Source organism: Phyllobates terribilis, unplaced genomic scaffold, assembly GCF_046119375.1.
Source record: "Phyllobates terribilis strain yellow unplaced genomic scaffold, ASM4611937v1 Scaffold_1__5_contigs__length_1240528914, whole genome shotgun sequence".
NCBI classification, from domain to species: Eukaryota; Metazoa; Chordata; class Amphibia; order Anura; family Dendrobatidae; genus Phyllobates; species Phyllobates terribilis.
This window is the reverse complement of record NW_027362761.1, coordinates 283290554-283317255: the sequence shown is the minus strand read 5'-3', so window position 1 is coordinate 283317255 and position 26702 is coordinate 283290554.

Genomic DNA, 26702 nt, shown 5'->3' with positions numbered 1-26702 from the left:
TAACAGCATGGATGGATATATCTGATTGAGTGATATATACTAGGACATCATCAGCAAATAGAGAGCACTTGTACTCGGTGCCTCCCACCTCAATCCACCTAATATTGGGGTTATGGCGAATTGATGAGAGCAGGTGCTCCGTCACTAGGATGTATAAGAGAGGGGACAGAGGACATCCCTGCCTTGTCCCATTGGTGATTGTGAAAGGTGATGAAAATATACTGATGCACCCCCTGGGCCTTGGGACACCCGGAGCCAGACCCTTTTTGGTGGATGCTGGTGGTTGTAGTCTTCGTGGCAGCGACCCGGTTCCGTGGCTCAGGGTGGTCAAACCAGTGGCGGAACTATTTATGTGGTTTTGATGTTTAAATGTCCGACTACGCCACCCGTGGATTGCGGTCAGAGTGAACCGCCGCTGCAGGGCAGACCGCTGAGGCTGGTGTTGTGGGTGCAGCAGAGCGTAGCATAACTCCCCACGGGAGGAGTATAGCCTCAGGTCAGTGTATGCGGAGGATGGGGGTGATGGTGCAGGGCAGCAGCAGTAACGACACGGAGTCAGTGATGCAGTCCAGGGCCTTTACTCACAGTTCTTATTATCCAGACCACGTCTGCAGGTAACGGCTGCCCACGTCGTACTGTGCTCACCAGGTGAGGGGCTCAGACAACTCCCAGATAACTTTGGAGCGTTTGACAGGACCCCCTTTGTGTGTCCTTTGTCTGGCCTTTCTTACCAACCCTTCTGTCCGGCTGCCTCGGGACTCCTCTTGGTAAACTTGGCGCCAGTTTCCCTGACCCTATGTGGTGCCTTCCTAGCGGGTGTAGCGAGGGGCTGCGCCACATAAAATGTCACAGCCTCCGGTTTCTAGCTGAGGGTCGTTTCCTGCCTCCACTAGTTTCGGGGACCGGTCTCCCCCTTTGGCCTGACCCCTCCACGCAGGTGGATTCGGGCGTGCGGTGGCGACTCGCCCGTCCGCACCCCTGGGATCCCTTCATTCCTCGTTCCTGGAGCCTTCTCCGCTCCTCTTCCTTCCTTCTCCCTCTTCCAGGCCTGGGCCTCTGTTACTAGGCCCGCCTCCGGAGCAGAGCTCATGCAGAGCCCCTGCTCCCTGCCACTTCTGCTCAGACTTCTCTGCACTGAACTAAGATGGTGCCCACCTTTTATACTCCCTTCTCAATGCACCCAGGAACTGCTTCCTCCCTGCTCCTGCTCTACAGGGTTCCCCTTCCTCAGTGTTCCCTCCCCCCACTCTAGCCAGGGACAGGGACTGTCGTGCCCATCTCAGAGGCATATTGGTCGCCCTGCCCCACGGCAATGTGGTGTAATGCATGCAGGTGTCGGGTCCTGATCCACACTCCATCCTTACCTGAGAGTGAGATATCACACCTCTGGGTGAGGTGCAATACCTCTGTAGCAACCGAACCCTCAGGGTGCTACAGTTCCATTTATCTTCAGCCTAGGTGACGTATTGTGATACAGGGCCGTGATTTTGGCTATAAAAGGGTCCCCTAGACCCCTACCCCAAGCTTTTTAAGAGAATCATATATGGCGTGCCAGGAGACTCTATGGAATGCTTTCTCAGCATCCAACGAGAGTATCTAATTACAAATTTTTAACTGCATCTAGCCCAGGAAATACTTTGTGCCTAGTAGCAGTGTCTGCTAGTCAGCGGATTATCCCGGCTGTTAAGCAAGCTACACCACCTGTAGTTTGGACACTTAATTTTTTCAAAGGAAATGCTTCGGGACCACGGGATACTCAGTGAAGAGCATCAAGAGGCACCCCAAGGCATAGGGGCTGGGACTGGCGGTAGGATGCCTTGCGGTGGACAGCCGAGCTCGATCCTTATAAAAGCTTTTTAACTGCAGCACTTTAGTGGACGCTACTGGAGCTGGAATTACGCGGCTGCTGGCATGAGACTTGCCCTCCAATAGATCCTTGTAAATGGATTTAAAGTGTATTCATTCAAATTAGAGAGACAATTTAAATTAAAAAGCTTAGAGCTGCCTCCACCACAGGGGGGCTCGCTCGACCCACCAGCGGACAGGCACCAGTATTGGGAGAGGGGGGCTGGCCGTCAGGGTTCACCGCGGCTCTGGCACAAACCCGGCGACACGGAGGTGGCACGGGCAGGAGCGGACTGAATGTGTCGGCTTCTCACTTTTTGGATTTTAGAAGGGCATGACATGCCTATATTTGTGTCTCCCCCTCCTTTTACTCCTCCACCTCTTTTCTTTTCGCATGACTATATGTACTTGTCACTTTTCCATGTGTTAGTTGTGTCTTCTGAGCAGTTTGTCAGCTTTTGGACACCTTTGAAGGTGTTTTCTATGTGTTTCTATGTGTTTTTGTTTGCCTGCCATTGGTTTTAACGGTGTTCGAAGGTGTTCGACGAACAGTTCGACGAACAGTTCGGCGAACACACGGGTGTTCGACGAACCGAACCGAACTCGAACACTACGGGTGTGGCTCAACACTAGTCCCATTCTCCTACAGATATTTGTCCTAAATCACTTTCCCACCCAACTTTAACTGAAACCATGGGGTCTCCCAATATTTTTAGTAACAAGGATTTATATAATAATGAGATAACACCCTTAGTGCTGTTAGCCTGTACTACAAAATCTAGTAGCCCATTGGATGAAACATTGAGATCCGATATACTTTCCTGAGTTCTTACTGCATGCCATAGTCACCATGGGGTTATTGGATTAAATGCTCTACGGTGGAATCGGAGGAGCTGGCAAGAGATGTGTTCTTTAATATGGTAATTCTCTGAAATGCTTAAAGGGGATAATTGTAAATGTGCACACCATGAACGGAACTGGGGCGGTAGAGATGGGTATGAAGGGGGGAAAGTTAAAATGTTATTGTTAAAACTGATACATTGAAAGGTTTGTATTGCTGTATTCTGTTTGTTAGCCTATTCATATGTGATATATGGACTCTATGCTTTCAAGTGTTGGATTTGATAAACAGTTAAATAAAAGGTTGTTGATTAAAAAAAGTAATTCCATTGCTGCCTATATCCATTTGGCTGCTGAAAAGAACATGATGTATAAGTCTGATAGTAGGCCTATTGGCCAGTGTGAATATTGCAAGATTTCAATTTTATTTTTAACGTAATGATATGTAAAATAAAATTCAAAATATATAAAATTTAAAAAAAATACATTTTGCATAAAAACCTGATTTAAAGAAAAGGTCATTTTCTGATTACACTCTTTAAACAGAACCTGTCAGCACGATTTTGTTACATAAAGTAAAGAGATGGCTGTAATACTAATTACATTGATAACTTTGGTGAAGAAATCCCTTTGTTCTTCTTTAATCACTGTCTGAAGTTTTCTATTAGGCTATGTGCCCACTATGCAGAAATGCTCCGGATTTTTCCTGAGCGCTTCTGCATCTCCCTGGCAGAAAAAACGCCTGCGGATTGTACATGCATTTTTTCAGCCAGGGACAAGCGTTTGTCACGCGTTTTGCACATGCGATTTCACATGCGGGTTGTCAAGCGCTTTCCAAGCGATTTTAGCATCACTTGGAAAAGTGCTTCACAACTTAGTCACACTATATAAATCCATGCAACCGGCATGGATTTTATATAGTGTGAAAAAGTTAGTTAAAAAAAAGAAGAAAAATGGTAAAAACTATAAAAAAAACATTATGCTTACCTTCTGATGGCCCCCGGTCTCCTTCTCCGGTCTCCCCGGCGGCTCACGATGGTCTAAAAGGACCTTCCATGACGTCATTTAGTCATGTGACTGATCACGCGACCGCTGACGTCGGCCGTCGCGTGACCCGTCACATGCTGGTTCTTTTCCTCTCTGTCTGTCATTCCCCCGACCCTCCACCTGCCTTCCTCTGGTCTTGGAATGATTGCTTCCTCTGTTTGACATCTCAGCTGTGACCTGTCATTCAAAGACCAGAGGCAGGTGGATGAAATGGACACTTTATTCAAACTTTCAGCGCATTCCCTTGTACAGTGGGTACGGAAAGTATTCAGACCCCTTTAAATTTTTTACTCTTTATTTCATTGCAGCCATTTGGTAAATTCTAAAAAGTTCATTTTTTTTTTTCAAATTAAAGTACTCTCTGCACCCTATTTTGACTGAAAAAAAAACAGAAATGTAGAAATTTTTGCAAATGTATTAAAAAAGAAAAACTGAAATATCACATGGTCATAAGTAATCAGACCCTTTGCTCAGAAACTCATATTTAAGTCACATGCTGTCCATTTCCTTGTGATCCTCCTTGAGATGGTTCTACTCCTTCATTGGAGTCCAGTTGTGTTTAATTAAACTGATAGGACTTGATTTGGAAAGGCATACACCTGTCTATATAAGACCTCACAGCTCACAGTGCATGTCAGACCAAATGAGAATCATGAGCTCAAAGGAACTGCCCAAGGAGCTCAGAGACAGAATTGTGGCAAGGCACAGATCTGGCCAAGGTTACAAAAGAATTTCTGCATTACTCAAGGTTCTTAAGAGCACAGTGGCCTCCATAATCCTTAAATGGAAGAAGTTTGGGACCGCCAGAAGTCTTCCTAGACCTGGCCATCCAGCCAAATTGATCAATCGTGGGAGAAGAGCCTTGGTGAGAGAGGTAAAGAAGAACCACAAGATCACTGTGGCTGAGCTCCAGAGAAGCAGTAGGGAGATGGGAGAAAGTTCCACACAGTCAACTATCACTGCATTCCTCCTCCAGTTGGGCCTTTATGGCAGAGTGGCTCGACGGAAGCCTCTCCTCAGTGCAAGACATATGAAAGCCTGCATAGAGTTTGCTCAAAAACACATGAAGGATTACCAGACTATGAGAAATAAGATTCTTTGGTCTGATGAGACGAAGATAGAACTTTTTGATGACAATTCTAAGCGGTATGTGTGGAGAAAACCAGGCACTGCTCATCACCTGCCCAATACAATCCCAACAGTGAAACATGGTGTTGGCAGCATCATGCTATGGGGGTGTTTTTCAGCTCCAGGGACAGTATGACTGGTTGCAATTGAAGGAAACATGAATGTGGCCAAGTACAGTGATATCCTGGATGAAAACCTCTTCCAGAGTGCTCTGGACCTCAGACTTGGCAGAAGGTTCACCTTTCAACAAGACAATGACCTTAAGCACTCAGCTAAAATAACAAAGGAGTGGCTTCAGAACAACTTTGTGACCATTCTTGACTAGCTCAGCCAGAGCCCTGACCTAAACCCAATTGAGCATCTCTGGAGAGACCTGGAAATGGCTGTCCACCAATGTTCACCATCCAACCTGCCGGAACTGGAGAGGATCTGCAAGGAAGAATGGCAGAGGATCCCCAAATCCAGGTGTGAAAAACTTGTTGCATCATTCCCAAGAAGACTCATGGCTGTACTAGCTCAAAAGGGTGCTTCTACTCAATACTGAGCAAAGGGTCGGAATACTTATGACCATGTGATATTTCAGTTTTTCTTTTTTAATAAATTTGCAAAAATTTCTACATTTGTTTTTTTTCAGTCAAGATCGGGTGCAGAGTGTAAATTTCAGAAAAAAATGTTCCCATTAGAAAGGAGCGGGCCTCCTACACTTTTAATGCCCATGCACTAAGTGTATGGGCTGACAAACATTTACCCCTAGGGGGTACACATGAACATACTGTATACATTTTTTTTTTTTACGTGCATCATAAACACCCTTTAAAAAAATTATGTGGGTGTTGCATCACAGACCACGGTCAACCTGGTGATATGGTGGTGGAGGATGAGGAGAAGGAGGAGGACAAGAGCAAATAGCCAAAATCAGGAAGCGTATACCCATGTCTGGGTGTGAAAAGGTGCATGGGAATACACCTCCCAAGAAAAGAAACTGGATTTGTGTTTATGTTATGCTGCTATCATTCAGTGGTGTTGAGAAGTCTGGCCCAATCCAACCCTTGTTCAGTTTTATAAGAGTCAGCCTGTCAGCATTTTCAGTTGACAGGCGGATGCTCTTATCAGTTATAATTCTATCAGCGGCACTAAAAACCCGCTCTGATAAAAGGCTGGTGGCAGGGCAGGCCAGGACCTCCAAGGCATAGAGAGCCAGTTCATTCCACGTATCCAGCTTTGATACCCAATAATTATAAGGCACAGAGGAATCACGGAGGATATTGGTACGGTCGGCAAGGTACTCCCTCAGCATCTTCCCCAACTTTGCACTCCTTGTGAGAGTAACCCACGCCTCAGGCTTGTGAGATGGGAGGGGCTGAGAAAATTCTCCCTGGATTGAAGGTGTGTCTCTCTTGCCTGTACTCCTTTGTTGTCCAACGAAGTGTGCCCTCTGCCGCCAGCGTTTTCACATGGGAATTTATTTAATAGTTCCGCAACAAGAGCCTTCTGGTACAGCTCCATTTTTGTAGACCTGTCCGCCTCAGGAATAAGAGATATAAAGTTCTCCTTGCAGCGTGGGTCTAGATGTGTCACCAACCAGTAATGACTGTCACCCAAAATTTTGAGAATGCGAGGGTCATGGGAAAGGCAGCGTAACATAAACTCAGCTATGCATGCCAGACTACTAACAGGCAAGACTTCCATGTCCTCACCAAGAGGATGACTGACCATGCTCTCCTCCTTCTCCTCCTCCTCCTCTCTGTCCTCTGGCCATCCACGCTGAACAGATGGTATCACAGCATGCAGGTAGTACCGTCTATAGCGCATGAAACTAGATCCTGTTCTTCCTCCTCCTCCTCCTCCTCTTCCTCATTGTCACCCAATCCACGTTGGGATGAGATGAGGCTGGGCTATGTGTAATCACCCTGTATGGTTCCTTGCTCCATCTCATCGTGCTACGCCTGCAATGCATCCTCTTTGAATGTATGCAGAGAGCGTTTCATAAGACAGAGAAGCGGGATGGTGACGCTAATTATGGCGTCATCATTGCTCACCATCTTGGTGGAGTCCTCAAAGTTTTGGAGGATGGTAGATATGTCTGACATCCATGTCCACTCCTGTGGTCTTATGTGTGGAGTCTGAACTGAATACCGATGGCCTTGTTGATGCTGGTACTCAACAACTGCCATCTTCTGCTCACAAATCCTTCCCAACATCTGCAGTGTAGAGTTCCAACGCGTGGGGACATCACACACCAGTCTGTGAGCCAGAAGCTGCAAACACTGCTGAAACACAGCAAGGGCGGTGGAAGCTGTAGGTGACTTTCTAAAATGGGCACACGGGTGGCATACTTTAACAAGCCGATCCCGCAGTTCTGGGTAGGATTTGAGAAACATCTGAACCACGAGGTTAAGCACATGGGTCAGGCATGGTACGTGTGTGAGCTCGCCTCGCCTCAGAGCCTTCACCAGGTTCTGGCCATTGTCACACACGACCATGCCTGGCTGTAGGTTCAGTGGTATGAGCCACAGAGCTGCCTGCTCTTTCAGAGCTGTCCACAACGCTTCAGCATTGTGCGGTTTGTCACCTAAGCATATTAGCTTCAGCACAGCCTGTTGCCGCTTGGCCGAGGCAGTGCTGCAGTGCTTCCAGCTTGTGACTGATGTGGTCATTTCAGAGATGGAGGCTGAAGAAGAGGAGGAGGCTGAGGAGGATGAGGTGCAGGAGTTGTAGACCGTGGAGGAAACCCTGATTGAGCTAGGGCCCGCAATCCTTGGCATCGGGAGGACGTGTTCCATCCCAAGGTCTGACTGGGTCCCAGCCTCCACTATGTTAACCCAGTGTGCCGTCAGTGAGATGTACCGTTCCTGCCCACAAGCACTTGTCCACATGTCCGTGGTCAGGTGGACTTTCCCAGTAACAGCGTTGCTAAGGGCATGGCTAATGTTTTGGGACACGTGCTTGTGTAATGCGGGGATGGCACACCGGCAGAAGTAGTGGTGACTGGGGAACAAGTACCGAGGGACGGCCGCCGCCATCAGGTTGTGGAATGCTTCCGTCTCCATGAGCCTAAAAGGCAACATTTCGAGTGCAAGCAGTCATGAATAGTGAGAATTTAGTAGTGTGGCCTGTGGGGCGTTGGCTGCGTATTTGTGCATGCATTCCATGGACTGGGGTATGGACAACTGAACGCTGCGCTGGGACAAGGAGGTGGATGTGCTTCCTGATGCTGCTACTTGAGAGTGTGCAATGACAGGTGCAGGGCAGGAGGCATCTTCACATGCACCATGGACAGGGGATTGGCTTGCATGCACAACAGGGGAAGATGCAATGGTGTCACCCGCAGACACTGTTCCTGGACCCTGGGGTATGGCTGCCTTGTGCCTGATCATGCTGCTGGTGGTCAGGCTGGTCGTTTTGCCACCCCTGCTGATGCTGGCCTGGCAGGTGGTGTAAATGGCCTTTTTGGGGTTATCGGCAGAGTCTTTAAAAAACAACCACACTCGGAAAGACCTAACAGTTGTACTGGCAACTTCCTTCGTGTTGGTGTTACGGGGAGCGGTTGCATGCCTTCTGTCTGTGGCCACCACACTGTTTCGTCCTGCCTGTTGGGGTGCTCTGCCTCCCTCCCTCTGTGTGCTGCTGTCAATGGTCTGCATGTCCTCCTGACAGGTTGGCTCAGTTACTATATCATCCACCACCTCGTCTTCCACTTCCGCACCCTGGTCCTCCTCCTGACTTTTCTGACTTTCATCGTCCACTTCTTGTGACACTTTCCCACCATCGCCTTCATTTGTAAATATTTGGGCATCGCTTCATGCAATCTCCTCTTGCCCCGCTTCTAGTGGTCCGGGCGAGAGGCCCGAATCTATAAATGGAAAAGTGAACAGCTCTTCAGAGTGTCCAAGTGTGGGATCAGTTGTCTCCGGGCACTCGGCATGGTGGGAGGAAGGAGGATCAGGGTGAGGAATATGCGGTCCAGGCTCACGGCTACTAAGACTTGACCGTGTGGAAGACAGGGTAGTAGTGGTGGTGGTGGCTAAGTGACTGGAAGCATTATCCGCTATCCAACCAACAACCTTTTGACACTGCTCTGGGTTCAATAGTCGTGTGCTGCGGTCCCCTAGGAATTGGGACAGAAAGGTCGGGCGAGAAGATGTGGGTGTTTGTTGTGGCACAATTTCAGCTTGCCCACGGCCTTGTCCTCGGCCTCTGCATGCGCCATCACCTCCAGTTCCCCGTCCCTTGCAGCGTGCCTTGCCCATTTTAAATGGAGGACAATATCTTCCACGCTCACTACAAATGACTGAATTTGGAGCGAACATATATGTGACGGAAAAACTACAGTTTTAAATACCTGGCCTGTAGGTAACTATTTTGAACAGCAAACTGGTGTCAATTGCTTCACTAACACACTGAAGCAAATTTTTAATGGAGGTCAGAAATGGCAGTATTTTCTGAAAACGTATATGTGATCCGTGTGATGGAGAAAACACAGTTTTAAATACCTTGGCCTGTAGGTAACTAGTTTGAACAGCAAACGGGTGTCAAAAACTTTGCTGACACAGTGAAAAAAAATTTGAATGGAGGCCAAAAATGGCAATATTTTCTGAAAACGCATATGTGATCCATGTGACGGAGAAAACACAGTTTTAAATACCTGGCCTGTAGGTAACTAGTTTGAACAGCAAACTGGTGTCAATTGCTTCACTGTCACACTGAAACAAATGTGAAAACACAGTTTTAAATAGCTGGATTTTTAGCGCTGTAATATGGAAAGGACCTGGCTGTATTCTGCAGTGCCAACAAGCAAATGGCACAGAAAAACGGTGTTCTCTGGATTGCTTTTTAAGCAAATAATGAGAATTAAGATCCAAAAAAAATTATTCCTGGCCCCTGAGACCTGGGCCTTTGTATAGAAATATCTAACAGCAGCAGAAGGCTGAACTGGAATGGAGCCTCTTGTGCTACATGCACTGCAGTCTGCTATATACACTGCCTGCCTGATATCTCTGCAGATGGTTTAGTCCTCAGAAGGACTGTTTGTTAAGATGGATATGTGTAATGTACGGTTTTTCTCCCTACACTACCTAATACACAAGGAAATCTCTCCCTAGCTCAGCAGCACCTCTCCCTACTCTGACTGATTCCGGAGGGACTGTGACGAGCACGGCGGCGCCAGGTCTGATATAGACCTGATGACGCTGTGCGGCCAGCCAATCACTGTAATGCCACAACCACCATGGCTGCAGCATTACAATGAGTGGCAGGCAATCCCAGCATGTTGATTGGCGCTCTAAAGAGCGCCAAACATGCAGGGAGGGGACCCGAGCATCCGCCCGAGCATCTCGCAAGTACTCAGCGAGCTCCGAACATCTCGAGTACTGAGATGCTCGGGCGAGTACAAGTACTTGCGAGTATGCTTGCTCATCACTAGTGTCTACCTTAACCCCTTCATCCCCCAGCCTGACCAGGCCAATTTTTTTATTTCTAGCCATTGCAACTTTATGAGGTTACAACAATGCTTCAACATATCCCGTGATTCTGAGTTTGTTTTTTCGTGATATGTTGTACTCCATGTAAGTGGAAAATTTTGGATGATGTGATTTGCACTTATTTATGAAAATATTGCAAATTTGACAAAAAACTCAAAAATTTTCAATTTTCAAACTTTGAATTTTTATGCCCTTAAACCAGATAGTTATATCATACAACATAGTTAATAAATAACATTTATCACATTTCTACTTCACAGCAGCATCATTTTTTAAACATAAATTTTTCTTGTTAGATAGTTAGAAGGGTTAAAAGTTTATCAGCAATTTCTCATTTTTCCAACAAAATTTTCAAAACCAATTTTTTCAGGGACCACATCCCATTTGAAGTAATGTTGAGGGGCCTACTGTATATGACAGAAAATACCCAAAGTGACACCATCGTAAAAACTGCTCCCCTCAAAGTGCTCAAAACCACATTCAAGAAGTTAATTAACCCTATGGAGGCTTCGCCAGAATTAACCACTTTGCACCAGAGCCAGTTTTTGCCTTCGTGACCGGGCCAATTTTTTCAATTCTGACCACTGTCACTTTATGAAGCAATTACTCTGGAACGCTTCAACGGATTCCCCTGATTCTGAGACTGTTTTTTCATGACATATTGTACTTCATGATAGTGGTAAAATTTCTTTGATATCACTTGCGTTTATTTGTGAAAAAATCGGAAATTTGGCGAAAATGTAGAAAAGTTTGCAATTTTCAAATTTTGAATTTTCATGCCCTTAAATCAGAGAGATGTGTCACACAAAATAGTTAATAAATAACATTTCCCACATGTCTACTTTATATCAGCACAATTTTGGAACCAAAATTTTTTTTTGTTAGGGAGCTATAAGGGTTAAAATTTGACCAGCGATTTCTCATTTTTCCAACAAAATTTACAAAAACATTTTTTTAGGGACCATATCATATTTGAAGTCACTTTGAGGGGTCTTTATGACAGAAAATACCCAAAAGTGACACCATTCTAAAAACTGCACCCCTCAAGGTGCTCAAAACCACATTCAAGAACTTTAATAACCCTTCAGGTGCTTCACAGGAATTTTTGTAATGTGGAAGAAAAAAATTAACATTTAACTTTTTTCACAAAAATGTTACTTTAGACCCAATATTTTTATTTTCACAGGGGTAACAGGAAAAAATGGACCCCAAAATGTGCAATTTCTCTTGAGAGCGCTGATACCCCATATGTGAGGGAAAATCACTGTTTGGGCGCACAGCAGGGCTCGGAAGGGAAGGAGCGCCATTAGACTTTTTAAATGTAAAATTTGTCTTAATAATTAGCAGACGCCATGTTGCATTTGGAGAGCCCCTGATGTTCCTAAACAGTGGAAACCCCCCACAAGTGACACCATTTTGGAAACTAGACCCCTTAGGGAACATATCTAGATGTGTGATGAGCACATTGAACCCCAAGGTGCTTCACAGAAGTTTATAATATTGAGCTGTAAAAATAAATATTTTCACATTTTTCCCACAAAAACGTTTTTCATCCCTTAATTTTGCATTATCATAAGGGTAATAGGATAAATTGCACCATGAAATTTGCTGTGCAATTTCTCCTGAACACGCTGACACCCAATATGTGGAGGCAAACCACTGTTTGGGCGCACGGCAGGGTTTGAAAGGGAAGGAGCGCCATTTGACTTTTTGAATGTAAAATTTGTTTGAATAATTAGCGGACGCCATGTTGCATTTGGGGAGCCGCTGATGTGCCTAAACAGTGGAAACCCCCCACAAGTGACACCATTTTGGAAACTAGACCCCTTAGGGAACTTATCTAGATGTGTGGTGAGCACCTTGAACCCCAAGGTGCTTCACAGAATTTTATAATAATCAGCTGTAAAAATAAAATGTTCACATTTTTCCCACAAAATCGTTTTTCATCCCTTAATTTTGCATTATCATAAGGGTAATAGGATAAATTGCACCATGAAATTTGTTCTGCAATTTCTCCTGAACACGACGATACCCAATATGTGGAGGCAAACCACTGTTTGGGCGCACGGCAGGGTTTGAAAGGGAAGGAGCGCCATTTGACTTTTTGAATGTAAAATTTGTTTGAATAATTAGCGGACGCCATGTTGCATTTGGGGAGCCCCTGATGTGCCTAAACAGTGGAAACCCCCCACAAGTGACACCATTTTGGAAACTAGACCCCTTAGGGAACTTATCTAGATGTGTGGTGAGCACCTTGAACCCCGAGGTGCTTCACAGAAGTTTATAATAATCAGCTGTAAAAATAAAATTTTCACATTTTTCCCACAAAAACGTTTTTCATCCCTTAATTTTGCATTATCATAAGGGTAATAGGATAAATTGCACCATGAAATTTGTTGTGCAATTTCTCCTGAACACGCCGATACCCCATATGTGGCGGAAAACCACTGCTTTGGTGTACGGCAGGGTTCGGAAGAGAAAGGAGCGCTATGTTGGCTGGGATAGGCAGCAGACACCATGTCACATTTGAAGAGTCGCTCACATGCCAAAACAGCAGAAACCCCCACAAGTGACCCCATTTTGTAAACTACAAAATGGGGTCAAGGAATTCATCTAGGGAAGTAGTGAGTATTTTTTTATTTTTAAATTTATACCATTGGGCAGTGAAAAAAGCATAATTATATTTTTACCACAAAAAAATGTTTTACCCTCAGATTTTACATTTTCACACAGGGCAATGGGTAAAAACGGTGCCGAAATGTGTCACACAATTTCTTCTAAAAGTGGCAATACCCCATATGTGGCTGTATCGTACCACTCAGCCATACGGCGAGATCTGGGGGGGACGGAGCGCTATTTGACAATTGGAGAACAAATTATTGTAGAATAGGCATTTGGATTTGGGAGCACAACATTTTCTGAATTTCTTTTGGGGGGCAAGGGCCATTTTGCTTTTCCAGAGCCTTTCTGCTACCAGTAACTTGGAAGTCCCTTATATTTTTAACAGATGATGGACCTGAGTGGGGACTAGCTTTTTTTGAGGACTGAGTTGAAGCTTTCATTGGGAACATTTTACGTAACATTTATCCGGCGCTCTAGGCTGAGCACTTATATCGGGGTTTCCATCTAAATTTCCAAGTGATGTAATTCAGATGAAACCCCTGCGGGATCCATTCACTGTAATGAGGCAGCAGAGTTACTCTGGACTCCGTCTGGCCTCTGTTTAGTGGTGTCCTTTTATTCAGAAGTGCACAAAACTGTGGCCAACCGCACTTTTATGCACGCCTAAAACAAATGACACCGTGGGATCACAGGCCAGATGGCATCCACAGTGGCCTATATCTGCCTCATTACAGGGAATCTTCTGTCATGGGTTCCGGCTGAATCACGTATTTCAGAGATTTACACGGATACTCTGGTGTAAGCGCTCAGCGCAGTGCGCAGGATAAATGTGTGCGGAGCCATACTGCGATCTTTGGGAGACATAATAAACAAATCAGTAGCAGGTGAAGAATTGGTTTTATTTATTTTTTTACGCCGTTCCTAGTGTGATATAACTGATTAGATTATTTTATTCTTCGGGTCGATGCGATTACAGAGATACCTGATTTATATCGGGTTTTTATGACTGACAGCTGTCACACACTAAGAGACGCTTTTTTTTTGCAAAATCTAGTTTTTGCATCGCCATATTTTGAGAGCTATAATTTTTCCATATTTCGGCCGACAGAGTCATGTGATGGCTTGTTTTTTGCGGGACGAGTTGACATTTTTATTGGTACCATTTTTGGGTACAGGACATTTTTTGATCGCTTTCTATTCCGTTTTTTGGGAGGTAAAATTAACAAAAACCAACAATTCAGGAATGTTTTTTTGAGGGTTTTTTTATGCCGTTCTGCGTGTGGTAAAAGTGATCAGGCAGCCTTATTCTTTGGGTCAGTACGTTTACAGCGATACTACACTTACTGTATATTTTTTTTATGTTTTGGCGCTTTTACACAATAAAACAATTTTATATAAAAAATATTTTTTTTTGTATTGCTTTATTCTGAGCGCTATAACTTTTTTATTTTTCGGCTGATGGAGCTGTATGGCGGCTTTTTTTTTGCGGAATAAGATGACGTTTTCAGCGGAACCATTTTTATTTCCATTTTGCTTTTTGATCGCATTTTTTTCCACTTTTTGTTTGGCGATATGAGGAAAAAGCATAGTTTTTTTGCTCCGTTTTTTATTTATTTTTATTACGGTGTGCACAGAAGGAGTTAATTAGTGTGACAGTTTTATAGCTCGGGTTGTTTCGGATGCGGCAATACCAAATATGTGTACTTTTTTTATTTTTGCATAAATATACGGATTTATCGGTTTAATATTTTATTTATTTATTTTAATTTATTTTGTATTTTTTTTTAACAGTTTCAAAACATTTTTTTTTACTTTTTTTTATATTTTTACTTAGTCCCTGTATGGGACATTAATTTTTATTTTTCTGATCCCTGATCTCATGTAATGTAATAGACATATATTACATTACATGAAATCTTCACTAGTGTTGAGCCACCCCCGTAGTGTTCGAGTTCGGTTCGGTTCGTCAAACACCCGTGTGTTCGCCGAATTGTTCGTCGAACTGTTCATCGAACACCTTCGAACACCGTTAAATCCAATGGCAGGCAAACAAAAACACATAGAAACACATAGAAAACACCTTCAAAGGTGTGCAAAAGCTGACAAACTGCTCAGAAGACATGACTAAGACATGGAAAAGTGACAAGTACATATAGTCATGCGAAAAGAAAAGAGGTGGAGGAGTAAAAGGAGGGGGAGACACAGATATAGGCATGTCATGCCCTTCTAAAATCCAAAAAGTGAGAAGCCGACACGGCCAGTCCGCTCCTGCCCGTGCCACCTCCGTTTGTGCCAGAGCCGCGGTGGACCCTGACGGCCAGCCCCCCTCTCCCAATACTGGTGCCTGTCCGCTGGTGGGTCGAGCGAGCCCCCCTGTGGTGGAGGCAGCTCTAAGCTTTTAATTTAAATTGTCTCTCTAATTTGAATGAATACACTTTAAATCCTTTTACAAGGATCTATTGAAGGGCAAGTCTCATGCCAGCAGCCGCGTACTTCCAGCTCCAGTAGCGTCCACTAAAGCTGCTGCAGTTAAAAAGCTTTTATAAGGATCGAGCTCGGCGGTCCACCACAAGGCGTCCTACCGCCAGTCCCAGCCCCTATGCCTTGGGGTGCCTCCTTATGCTCTTCACTGAGTATCCCGTGGTCCCAAAGCATTTCCTTTGAAAAAATTAAGTGTCCAAACTACAGGTGGTGTAGCTTGCTTAACAGCCGGGATAATCCGCTGACTAGCAGACACTGCTACTAGGCACAAAGTATTTCCTGGGCTAGATGCAGTTAAAAATTTGTAATTAGATACTCTCGTTGGATGCTGAGAATGCATTCCATAGAGTCTCCGGGCACGCCATATATTATTCTCTTAAAAAGCTTGGGGTAGGGATCTAGGGGACCCTTTTATAGCCAAAATCACAGCCCTGTATCGCAATGCGTCACCTAGGCTGAAGATAAATGGAACTGTAGCACCCCGAGGGCTCGGTTGCTGCAGAGGTATTGCTCCTCACCCAGAGGTGTGATATCTCACTCTCAGGTAAGGATGGAGTGTGGATCAGGACCCCGACACCTGCATGCATTACATCACATTGCCGTGGAGCAGGGCGACCAATATGCCCCTGAGATGGGCACGACAGTCCCTGTCCCTGGCTGGAGAGGGGGGAGGGAACACTGAGGAAGGGGAACCCTGTAGTGCAGGAGCAGGGAGGAAGCAGTTCTTGGGTGCATTGAGAAGGGAGTATAAAAGGTGGGCACCATCTTAGTTCAGTGCAGAGAAGTCTGAGCAGAAGTGACAGGGAGCAGGGGCTCTGCATGAGCTCTGCTCTGGAGGCGGGCCCAGTAACAGAGGCCCAGGCCTGGAAGAGGGAGAAGGAAGGAAGAGGAGCGGAGAAGGCTCCAGGAACGAGGAACGAAGGGATCCCAGGGGTGTGGACGGGCGAGTCGCCACCGCACGCCCGAATCCACCTGCGTGGAGGGGTCAGGCCAAAGGGGAGACCGGTCCCCGAAACTAGTGGAGGCAGGAAACGACCCTCAGCTAGAAACCGGAGGCTGTGACATTTTATGTGGCGCAGCCCCTCGCTACACCCGCTAGGAGGGCAGCACATAGGGTCAGGGAAACTGGCGCTAAGTTTACCAAGAGGAGGCCCGAGGCAGCCGGACAGAAGGGTTGGTAAGAAAGGCCAGACAAAGGACACAAAGGGGGTCCTGTGAAGCGCTCCAAAGTTATCTGGGAGTTGTCTGAGCCTTTCATCTGGTGAGCACAGTACGACGTGCGCAGCCGTTACCTGCAGAAGTGGTCTGGACAATAAGAACTGTGAGTAAAGGCCCTGGACTGCATCACTGACTCTGTGTCGTTACTGCTGCTGCCCTGCACCATCACCCCCATCCTCCGCATACACTGCCCTGAGGCTATACTCCTCCCGTGGGGAGTTATGCTACGCTCTGCAGCACCCACAACACCAGCCTCAGCGGTCTGCCCTGCAGCGGCGGTTCACTCTGACCGCAATCCACGGGTGGCGTAGTCGGACATTTAAACATCAAAACCACATAAATAGTTCCGCCACTGCTTAGACCGCCCTGAGCCACGGAACCGGGTCGCCGCCACAGAGACTACAACCACCAGCATCCACCAAAAAGGGTCCGGCTCCGGATGTACCAAGGCCCAGGGGGCGAGTCAGAACATTTTCATCACCTTTCATAATCACCAATGGGACAAGGCAGGGATGTCCTCTGTCCCCTCTCTTATACATCCTAGTGACGGAGCACCTGCTCTCATCAATTCGCCATAACCCCAATATTAGGTGGATTGAGGTGGGAGGCACCGAGTACAAGTGCTCTGCATTTGCTGATGATGTCAATCACATATATCCATCAGCAGGCTGTTATGGCTGAAATAGATCACTTTGTTACATGGTCAAATTTTAAAATCAATACAGCGAAGTCTGAGGCCCTCGATGTCTCCCTCCCCAAATCCATACAGGATTCCATCCAGTCCAACTTTCCCTTTGCCTGGCCCTCACAGGGTATCAAATTCTTTGGAATTCCTATTCATAGAGACCTCTCCCGTCTATGTTATCTTAATTTTGGGCCCTTTATTGAACAACTCCATACAGACCACGGTTGGCAAGTTAGAACTGTGAGATTCACTACGTGAACCACTGGTGTTTTGCGGAAAAGCACATGTACACTGTGTTCCAAATTATTATGCAAAAAGTGTTTAGGAGTGATAAGGGAAGAATTTGTTTGTTTGTCAGTTAAACTCATTGATGGTGATGTGTGTCAGGGCTCTTTATATCACTGTAAGCAATTACAGACACCTGTGCTAATTAGTTTGGCAGGTGTGTCCAATGAACGGCAAGACTACTTAAGAAGGCTGTCCCACATTATTAAGCAGCCTACATTTTCTGCCATAATGGGAAAGAAAAAGGATGTGTCGGCTGCTGAGAAGCAACAAATTGTGGAGTGTTTAGGACAAGGCATGACTACAATCAACATTGTGCGATGATCAGGATGAAGTGTCTTGGCAATCAAGAACTATGTAGCTGATCCACAGTACACACGTGTGCGTGCTGATAAGGGCAAATTGAGGACTCTTTCCTACAGGCAATTACGTCAGGTTAAAAGAGCAGCGGCAAAAAGCCTTGTCATAGCAGCAGACAAGTTTTTGAAGCTGCTGGTGCCTCCAACGTCCCCCGAACAACAAGATGCAGGGTCCTTCAGAGGTTTGCTGCTGTGCGTACGCCATCCTGTCGACCTCCTCTATCCACTGCACACAAGCAGAAACCGCTCCAGTGGGCCAAACATTACATGAAGACTGATTTCAAAACTGTTTTGTTCACGGATGAGTGCCGTGCAACGCTCGATGGTCCAGATGGATGGAGTGGAGGATGGCTGGTTGATGGACACCCCACGCAAACACGGCTACAGCACCAACAAGGAGGAGGTGGAGTAATGTTTTGGGCTGGAATCATGGGGAGAGAGATTGTCAGTCCCTTTAGGATCCCTGAAGGGGTAAAGATGAACTCCATAATGTATGTGGAGTTTCTCAAACAGCACTTCCTGCCATGGTTGAAGAAGAAGAACCGTGTATTCCGCAGCAAGATCATTTTCATGCATGATAATGCACCGTCTCATGCTGCACATAACACATCTGCATCTCTGGCTGATATGGGCATAAAAGGGGACAAACTTATGGTGTGACCCCCATGCTCCCCTGACCTCTACCCCATTCAGAACCTCTGGAGCATCATCTAAAGGAGTGTCTATGATGGCGGGAGGCAGTTCACATCTAAGCAACAGCTCTGGGAGGGTATTCTGTCCTCATGCAAAACAATTGAAGCAGAAACCATCCAAAACCTGACAAATTCAATGGACGAGAGAGTTCAGAAGCTCCTTTCGAACAAGGGGTCCTATGTACAAATGTAACATCACCTAGAATAAAGTTTTGAGTTGAAAACTGTTTGATTTCAGTTTCTAATAACCTGATAATGCTTATAGTTTCAAAAATGACCATTTTTTTGGTCTTTATTAAAATGAAAAGGTTGATCGAAGAGTGTGGGGGATCTAAGAGTGTGGCAACCCAGTAGTCAGGATTACTTCGAATTCTGACAATCTGAGGGTCATGTTGCAGGTAGTGCAGCAAGAAGGCACTTATGTGTCTTGCGCATCTCGGAGCCCCAAAATTATTTTCCGGGCTAGATGCAGCTAAAAATTATTATTAATTTTAAATCTGGTGGAGCTTAGTATAGATGGCCTAATAGAATCAGTACTGCACACTGCTACAAAGCCCAAATAATTTTCCAGCCAAGATACAGATAAACATGATTAGTAATTTTAAATCTGGCGGAGCTTAGTATAGATGGCCTAATAGAATCATTACTGCACACTGCTACAAAGTCCAAATAATTTTCCAGCCAAGATACAGATAAACATGATTAGTAGTTTTAAATCTGGTGGAGCTTAGTATAGATGGCCTAATAGAATCATTACTGCACACTGCTACAAAGCCCAAATAATTTTCCAGCCAAGATACAGATAATCATGATTAGTAATTTGAAAGCTTAAAACGGTTGGTGAGGTGATTTTAACCAATCATCAAGCTTTTTCTCTCCCCAGGATGACACAGGGGTAGAAAAGTCGTTTCGGATCCATGATTTGTTCATCTTTATTAACGTGAGTCTGTCTACATTATCAGTGGAGAGCCGTGTGCGCTTATCTGTCAGCACACCACCAGCAGCGCTGAACACACGTTCAGACAGAACGCTGGCTGCGGGGCATGACAAGATCTCCAAGGCGTAAGTGGCGAGCTCCGGTCATTTATCCAGATTGAAAGCCCAAAAAGAGCAAGGGTCCAGTGACACAGTCATGGCTTCAATGTTTACTTGGAGATACTCCTGTACCATCGTCTCTAGGCGTTGACTATGTGTCAGACATCTTGTCTCCTGTGGCCTTGCAAAGGATGAGCTAAAAAAGTGGTGAAATGATTCCGCAAAATTGATGTTACCAGAAGATACTGTGTTTCTGTTACGGTTTGAGTGCTGAACACTCGACGGTCCCACGGTTGGCAAGTTGGAACTGTGAGATTCAATACGTGCACCACTGGTGTTTTGTGGAAAAGCACATGTAAGATTCTGCAACAGTCTCTGCTGATACTCCTGCAAGGGTGCATCCCTTTCTATGGCAGGAATTATTTCTGCAAATTTACTTTTGTACCGGGGATCTAACAGTGTGGCAACCCAGTAGTCAGGATTATTTCTAATTCTCCCAATTCGAGGGTCATGTTGCAGGTAGTGCAGCAAGAAGGCACTCATGTGTCTTGCGCATCCAGGAGCATCAAGTCCCTGGTGTGTTGGTGGCGATGTAACAATCATGCTTCCTTCCTCTGTCCTCTCCCCCCAACCTCGCACAACAGAAATGTGATCAAGGTCTCCCTCATCTGATGAGTCTTCCATCAGTTCGTCCTCCACTACTTCCTGGGCTCCTGCACCTTCCTCACTAGTTTGGCTGCTACCATGCGCCCTGGTAAAACCATCTCCCCCACCCTCACATGCTTGCCGCCTTGGTGCTGCCGACCGTCTGGACCTTGCAGATGTTAGCCCTTCCGCATACAACTCCTCCTCCTCTACTTCCTCCACCTCCTCTTGTGCCACCACCTGACTCCGAATTCTGTTTAACATGTGCTCCAGCATGTAAATCACCGAAATAGTCATGCTGATAATGGCATCGTCAGCAATAAACATCTTCGTCGCCATTTCAAAACTGTGCAGAAGGGTGCATAGGTCCCTGATCTGAGACCACTCCTCCAGCGTGATTTTCCCCACCTCTGGATCCCGTTGGCCCAGGCTATACGTCAGAACGTATTGCACCAGGATTGTCGGTGCTGCCACAGTCGCTGCAACATGTGCAGAGTTGAATTCCACCGGGTAGGCACATCGCATTTTAGCCGGTGAAGTGGCAGGCCCAACGACTTCTGTAGAGATGTAAGTCTCTGAGCTTCGGGATGCGAACTGCGGAAGTGAGCACACAGCGACCGTGCCCTCTGCAGAAGGCCATCTAGTCCGGGATAGTCGGCAAAAAATTGCTGGACAACCGGGTTCAACACGTGAGCCATACAAGGCACGTGTGTGACATTGCCCCGGCGAAGGGCCGCACCCAGGTTTGCAGCATTGTCGCACACGGCCTTCTCTGGTTTCAGGTCCAGTGGAGACAACCATTCATGAAATTGGTTCTCCAGAGCTGACCACAACTCCTCAGCTGTGTGACTCACATTTCCCAGACTTTTCAAAGTAAAAACCGCCTGATGACGTTGAGCCCTACTGCCAGCATAGTAAGGAGGTGTGCAGGATCCCTTCTGCGCAGTTAGAAAGCTTGTGGCATGACCAGACAGGCTTTGGGTGCAGGTGAAGGACCGAGAGGAGGTTGAGGAGGCAGAAGCAGTGGAGGAACTTTGACATAAAGAGGATTGACGCACAACTCGTGGGGACGGTAAGACTTGGACAGCAGCCCCTTGTCCTGCTGTCACCATAGTTACCCAGTGCACAGTCAGCGACATGTAACACCCCTGTCCATGCCTACTCGTCCAAGTGTCTGTGGTGAAATGCACCCTGTCACACACAGAGTTTCTCAAAGAAGCGGTGATGTTGTGTGCGACATGCTGGTGGAGCGCAGGCACACCTTTCTTTGGGAAGTAGTGCCGACTGGGCATCTGGTACTGGGGCACTGCGACGGACATAAGGTCTCGAAAATCCTCTGTGTCCACCAGGCGGAAAGGCAGCATTTCTGTAGCCAAGAGCTTGCAGATGGTGAAATTCAACCTCTTAGCTTTCTCATGGCTAGGAGGAAATGGTCTTTTACTTGTCCACATCTGAGGGACTGAGGGCTGGCTGTTGTGCTTAGACGGGGTTGATAAGGGTGTCCCCGGCATACTGCCAGTCTGTGAGGAAGTTGCAGACAGACATGTTAGGTTGCCTTGATCCAAAGGTGGTGCTATCGATGTCGGACAGCGCTCAACACCAGCTGGTGTTACCACCTCCAATGAAAATGATGACCTGCCAATCACGCTGGCTGTTGCGGGTAAAGAGGTGGCAGGTCTGCGTCCCAAAACAGGTGTGACTGCTGTCCCCCCAGTCACAGAGGATGAAGAGGCCGCAGATGCACAAGATGGGGCAGACGGCGGTTGGCCCGGCCAGCTAGGCCGCATTGTAGCACAGTGAGCTTCCCACTGCAACTTATGCTTCATGTCCATTTGCAGGTTCATGCATGAAGTACTCAAACTATGTATTTTTTGGCCTCTACTTAGCTTTTGTTGACAAATGTTACAGATAACACGAGTTGGGTCATCTTTATCAATCTGAAAAAATGCCCAGGCTATGCAAGGCTTAGCACCCATGCGACCTGAAGAGCCACCACGACTTGTGGTCAGAGGTAGAGTTGTGTTTGAGGATGCAGTTGTAGACGTGCTTCCAGTACTACGTCTCTGTCCAGGAAGGCGCAACCTGACCTCGTCATCACTAGCATCCTCCTCCACCTCCTCTGCTGACCTCATCTCTTGGCTGACTGTGGGTTGACAGTAAGTGGGATCTCCAACCTCAACATCATCACCCTGTGTGTTATCACACCCGTCATCCTCAGAGCCAACCTGTTCCTGCCCTGACAAAAAACTAAAGTTTTCGCTCCAATCAGGTATTTGAGTCTCATCATCGTCTTCCTCATTGTCTCCACCCACAGGAGTTACAGTTTGGGAATGAGGGTCTACATTATGGTCAGAACCTTCTGCGTCTGGTCCTGGATCCGACTCATAAAGATTCTGGGCATCAGTGCAGATCATTTCCTCGTCTGGATTCACAGAAGCGCTGGAGCCGACCTCTGATTCCCAGGCTATAGTATGAGTAAACAGATCTGCAGACTCAACCAGACGGGCAGCTGGAGATTTGGGAGCTGTGAGGAAGCAAGTGGGGTGACACCTCTGAGGACTGGAGTATTTGTGATGTTGAAGTTGATGTGGAGGAGAGCCCACTTAAAGGAGCACTTGATATCCGTTGAAGCACCTGCTGTTTTTGCGCCTCATCTGGAATTTGTAGCGATTGGCGTGGCCGTAAGAAAGGGATCTTATCACATTGTCCGCTAAAATAAGTAGACATTTTAGTTTTGCTGGAAGATGGTCTTTCTTAGGCAGATGTTACTGTTGCTTTAACACCTACTCCACGGACACAACCTTTTTTCCCCTTCCCAACACGACTATTACCCTTTCCACCAGCAGCAGGCCTTTTTCCATTCATTTTGGTGGTTAACTAATTCACAACTCTGGAGTTGTTTGCACAAAAAAACAATGGATGGGAACCGAGCAGAGCTGAGTGGCCAAACTGTGGTATTAGGCCAAAACTATTGTCTGGGTTAGATGCAGAAAAAAATTATATTCAGTTTGCAACATGATTGAGGTCAGTATAGATGGACTAATAGAACAAGTCCCACACACAGCTAGAAGCCCAAATATTTTTTCAGAGGTAGATACAGAAAAAAATTATATTCAGTTTGCAACCTGATGGAGGTCAGTATAGATGGACTAATAGAACAAGTCCCACACACTGCTAGAAGGCCAAATATTTTTTCAGAGCTAGATGCAGAAAAATATTATATTGAATTTGCAACCTGATGGAGGTCAGTATAGATGGACTAATAGAACAAGTCCCACACACAGCTAGAAGCCCAAATATTTTTTCAGAGGTAGATGTAGAAAAAAATTATATTCAGTTTGCAACCTGATGGAGGTCAGTATAGATGGACTAATAGAACAAGTCCCACACACTGCTAGAAGGCCAAATATTTTTTCAGAGCTAGATGCAGAAAAATATTATATTCAATTTGCAACCTGATGGAGGTCAGTATAGATGGACTAATAGAACAAGTCCCACACACAGCTAGAAGCCCAAATATTTTTTCAGAGGTAGATGTAGAAAAAAATTATATTCAGTTTGCAACCTGATGGAGGTCAGTATAGATGGACTAATGAACAAGTCCCACACACTGCTAGAAGGCCAAATATTTTTTCAGAGCTAGATGCAGAAAAATATTATATTCAATTTGCAACCTGATGGAGGTCAGTATAGATGGACTAATAGAACAAGTCCCACACACAGCTAGAAGCCCAAATATTTTTTCAGAGGTAGATGCAGAAAAAATTATATTCAGTTTGCAACCTGATGGAGGTCAGTATAGATGGACCAATAGAACAAGTCCCACACACTGCTAGAAGGCCAAATATTTTTTCAGAGGTAGATGCAGAAAACAATTATATTCAGTTTGCAACCTGATGGAGGTCAGTATAGATGGACTAATAGAACAAGTCCTACACGCTGCTAGAAGGCCAAATATTTTTTCAGAGCTAGATGCAGAAAAATATTATATTCAATTTGCAACCTGATGGAGGTCAGTATAGATGGACTAATAGAACAAGTCCCACACACAGCTAGAAGCCCAAATATTTTTTCAGAGGTAGATGCAGAAAAAAATTATATTCAGTTTGCAACCTGATGGAGGTCAGTATAGATGGACTAATAGAACAAGTCCCACACACTGCTAGAAGGCCAAATATTTTTTCAGAGCTAGATGCAGAAAAATATTATATTCAATTTGCAACCTGATGGAGGTCAGTATAGATGGACTAATAGAACAAGTCCCACACACAGCTAGAAGCCCAAATATTTTTTCAGAGGTAGATGCAGAAAAAAATTATATTCAGTTTGCAACCTGATGGAGGTCAGTATAGATGGAGTAATAGAACAAGTCCCACACACTGCTAGAATGCCAAATATTTTTTCAGAGCTAGATGCAGAAAAATATTATATTCAATTTGCAACCTGATGGAGGTCAGTATAGATGGACTAATAGAACAAGTCCCACACACAGCTAGAAGGTCAAATATTTTTTCAGAGCTAGATGCAGAAAAATATTATATTCAATTTGCAACCTGACGGACGTCAGTATAGATGGACTAATAGAACAAGTCCCACACACAGCTAGAAGCCCAAATATTTTTTCAGAATGAGATGCAGAAAAAAATTATATGCAGTTTGCAACCTGATGGAGGTCAGTATAGATGGACTAATAGAACAAGTCCCACACACTGCTAGAAGGCCTATATTTTTTCAGAGGTAGATGCAGAAAAAAATTATATTCAGTTTGCAACCTGATGGAGGTCAGTATAGATGGACTAATAGAACAAGTCACACACACTGCTAGAAGGTCAAATATTTTTTCAGAGCTAGATGCAGAAAAATATTATATTCAATTTGCAACCTGATGGAGGTCAGTATAGATCGACTAATAGAACAAGTCCCACACACTGCTAGAAGCCCAATTTTTTTTTCAGAGGTAGATGCAGAAAAAAATTATATTCAGTTTGCAACCTGATGGAGGTCAGAATAGATGGACTAATAGAACAAGTCACACACACTGCTAGAAGCCCAAATATTTTTCCAGAGGTAGATGCAGAAAAAAATTATATTCAGTTTGCAACCTGATGGAGGTCAGTATAGATGGACTAATAGAACAAGTCCCACACACTGCTAGAAGGCCAAATATTTTTTCAGAGCTAGATGCAGAAAAATATTATATTCAATTTGCAACCTGATGGAGGTCAGTATAGATGGACTAATAGAAGAAGTCCCACACACTGCTAGAAGGCCAAATATTTTTTCAGAGCTAGATGCAGAAAAAATCTATATTCAATTTGCAACCTGATGGAGGTCAGTATAGATGGACTAATAGAACAAGTCCCACACACTGCTAGAAGGCCAAATATTTTTTCAGAGGTAGATGCAGAAAAAAATTATATTCAGTTTGCAACCTGATGGAGGTCAGTATAGATGGACTAATAGAAAAGTCCCACACACTGCTAGAAGGCCAAATATTTTTTCAGAGCTAGATGCAGAAAAATATTATATTCAATTTGCAACCTGATGGAGGTCAGTATAGATGGACTAATAGAACAAGTCCCACACACTGCTAGAAGCCCAAATATTTTTTCAGAGGTAGATGCAGAAAAAAATTATATTCAGTTTGCAACCTGATGGAGGTCAGTATAGATGGACTAATAGAACAAGTCCCACACACTGCTAGAAGCCCAAATATTTTTTCAGAGGTAGATGCAGAAAAAAATTATATTCAGTTTGCAACCTGATGGAGGTCAGTATAGATGGACTAATAGAACAAGTCCCACACACTGCTAGAAGACCAAATATTTTTTCAGAGCTAGATGCAGAAAAATATTATATTCAGTTTGCAACCTGATGGAGGTCAGTATAGATGGACTAATAGAACAAGTCCCACACACTGCTCGAAGGCCAAATATTTTTTCAGAGCTAGATGCAGAAAAATATTATATTCAATTTGCAACCTGATGGAGGTCAGTATAGATGGACTAAAAGAACAAGTCCCACACACTGCTAGAAGCCCAATTTTTTTTTCAGAGGTAGATGCAGAAAAAAATTATATTCAGTTTGCAACCTGATGGAGGTCAGAATAGATGGACTAATAGAACAAGTCACACACACTGCTAGAAGCCCAAATATTTTTCCAGAGGTAGATGCAGAAAAAAATTATATTCAGTTTGCAACCTGAAGGAGGTCAGTATAGATGGACTAATAGAACAAGTCCCACACACTGCTAGAAGGCCAAATATTTTTTCAGAGCTAGATGCAGAAAAAAATTATATTCAATTTGCAACCTGATGGAGGTCAGTATAGATGGACTAAT